Source organism: Equus quagga, chromosome 7 (genome assembly GCF_021613505.1).
Source record: "Equus quagga isolate Etosha38 chromosome 7, UCLA_HA_Equagga_1.0, whole genome shotgun sequence".
NCBI lineage: Eukaryota > Metazoa > Chordata > Mammalia > Perissodactyla > Equidae > Equus > Equus quagga.
In genome coordinates this window covers 22,568,923-22,571,742 of record NC_060273.1, presented here as the reverse complement: position 1 = coordinate 22,571,742, position 2,820 = coordinate 22,568,923, and the positions used below count along the sequence as shown (strand labels likewise).

The following is a 2,820-nucleotide window of genomic DNA, read 5'->3' as shown; positions in this document are numbered from 1 at the left end:
GCAAGGCCTTGGCCACTCTCTCAGGGTTGTGTTTGCAGCAAGCAACCTTGAGGGAGAGGTAATCTCTCTATCTCAGACAAAGAGCAGCTTGCTTACCACTTTCTATAAAACAGTAGGTTCCCCAAGCTCATTGTTCCTCCCCTATAATGCAACTCACTGTGCCTAGCATCCATCTGGGCCCCTCCATGTTGCCTCTGTGGGTCTTAGGAGGCAAAAGGAACCAATGCACACATGATGCTCAGGCTGCTTCTTGTACCATGAATAAGGTCTGTTGTCTCCGATATAGGAGTCTCTTGTCTTCTGCCCGCGTCCATGAAACAGTAACAGACTAACTTGTTAATTTGTAAGTAGGGTAACCTCAAATTGCACACCTGACAGTAGGTATTATTTCCCTTTAATAGAGGAGGAAACTGAGGCTCAGTGAGATTAAATAACTTGCCCAGGATCACACATCTGTTATAATCTAAGGGCCAGGATTCCAAGCCAGGTCTGACTCCAAAGCCAGCTGCTATATCATGTATTACTCCACTGAAACTGTCCTTTAAGATGACTGATGACATAGTTAACAAATCAATATTTTAGTTTTTAATCATATTTAACTTAGTTTTCCTAAACTCTCTTATAACTTAGCTTTCATTCTCCGTATTCTTCTAGACTTCCTGGTGCCACTTGGAGTTCCTTCTAGTGTATACATGTGGGAATTCCTTCCTAGCATTTCTTGGGAAATGTGTATGTTTTCTCAAATCCCAAGAACCATCAGTCAAGAAACTGGGAAAATGCAAAAAAGGATTATAATCTCCTGTGAATTAAAGCTTAACAATCAACAGAGAAGTTACTGGTTTGGAGGATATCACTGAAAGCAAGAGTAGGAAATGCTGACATGAAAGACTGAAAGTTAATGTCAATATATCTGGCAAAGGGACCGGAGCAGCTAGAAAAAAGATGTCACAACATAATCAACTAGTCTTGCTTGTAGCTGTTGCCATCTTATAGGTCTGTGTTCCTGGTCCTGTCTGCTGCTAACCATTAGTTATTTTGCAAATAAAAAAACTATTATACTCACAGGATACTTCGTACAAATCCTATGAGTGGTGTTCAAGAAATAAGCTTGGGAAGACAAATAGGTTGGTTTTAAAAATTAAAGGTTGCAAATTGTGATTTTTTTGGTATAAAATACACATAAAATTTACTATTTTAACCATTTTTAAGTATATAATTCAGTGGCATTAAGTACATTCACAATGCTATGTAGCCATCACCACCAGTTCCAGAACTTTTTCATCATCCTAGACAGAAACTCTGTACCCATTAAACAATAAACAAATACATTAACATGGTATTTACAATTTTGATAGTTATTACCAAATTGCTTTCCAAGGAGGTTGTATGATTTACACTCCCTTGGGGGCTAGCCCAGTGGCACAGTGGTTAAGTTTGCACACTCTGCTTCAGTGGCCAGGGTTCGCCGGTTCAGATCCCGGGTGTGGACATGGCACTGCTTGGCAAGACATGCTGTGGTAGGCGTCCCACATATAAAGTAGAGGAAGATGGGCACGGATGTTAGCTCAGGGCTAGCCTTCCTCAGCAAAAAGAGGAGGATTGGCAGCAGATGTTAGCTCAGGGCTAATCTTCCTCGGGGGAAAAAAAAAAAAAGGTAGGGGGGCCGGCCCCATGGCCGAGTGGTTAAGTTCGCCAGCTCCACTTCCGTGGCCCAGGGTTTTGCCGGTTCGGATGCTGGGTGCAGACGTGATACCACTCATCAGACCACGCTGAGGCGGCATCCCACATGCCACAACTAGAAGGACCCACAACTAAAAATATATACAACTATGTACCGGGGGGCTTTGGGGAAATAAAGGAAAAATAAAATCTTTAAAAAAAATTGAATTTACACTCCCAACAGCAATGTGGGAGTGCTTGTATCTACAACTTTAATAACACAGTGTATCATTCATTCCTTCATTCAACAAATATCTTGGTAACTACCACATGCCATGTAATCTTCTAGAAAATGGAGATGCAGCCCTGAACAATACAAAGTCCTTGCTCTCATGGAGTTTAGAGGCTAAAGGAAAAGGCAGACGATATCAGGAAGAGGTCAGCATAGGATGAGGGGGTGAAAGTGATGAGGGGCATTATTTTGGACAGGTGTGTCACCAAACGTTGATCCTTGCTCATCTGACAGGTGAAAAATACTATCATGTAATTTTATTTTATTTTATTTAAAAAGCTTTTTTAGTAGGGCCCATGCACACACTTGCGTGTGAAACAGGAGAGCCAGGAAGAAATTGGGGGTACAGACCCAATTTCCCAAGCAGTGGAGCTCTGGGCCTGCATCTCTGCAGGTCGGGGTGCAGTTAGGTACCACGGAAGAGATGTCTGTAGAGAACCAAGGGCTATCAGGTGAGAGTGTGAACGCAGTCCCCCACTAGCAGAAATTCTGTAGTTGATTTTCCCCACGTAGGGAAATCATGGGGGTCAGCACGTCCCGAGTGAAGTGGACGAGCCTCACCATGGGAAAACCACCTTTGTGATCATGGTATCTCCCCTGCCAGGTAAGTAATTTTAATTTGCGTTCCTCTATTATGAGTGATTGTTTTTCAAATGTTTTAAGAGATCCCTGTATTTGAAATTTATACATTCTTTTAGAAGTTACCCTTAAATTTTCAGCACATATATTTGATTTGTCTAGTTTTTCCCATTATCTGTACGCCTCTCTATTTTTAATCTGAAATGAAAAATACTTTGAATTTTGTGCCTTGATCCCAACTGTTATAATTTATAAGGCATTTAATTTTAATATTATAAAAAAAATCCTGT

At 41.2% G+C, this 2,820-nt stretch overlaps 1 non-coding gene across 1 annotated transcript; it reads right to left on the bottom strand.

The window, feature by feature from the left end:
• Positions 1–2,400: 2,400 nt before the first annotated feature.
• On the bottom strand, positions 2,401–2,563 carry LOC124243148 (U1 spliceosomal RNA). The gene has a single exon (XR_006889642.1). It is a non-coding gene; the product is annotated as a U1 spliceosomal RNA (small nuclear RNA).
• Positions 2,564–2,820: the final 257 nt, after the last annotated feature.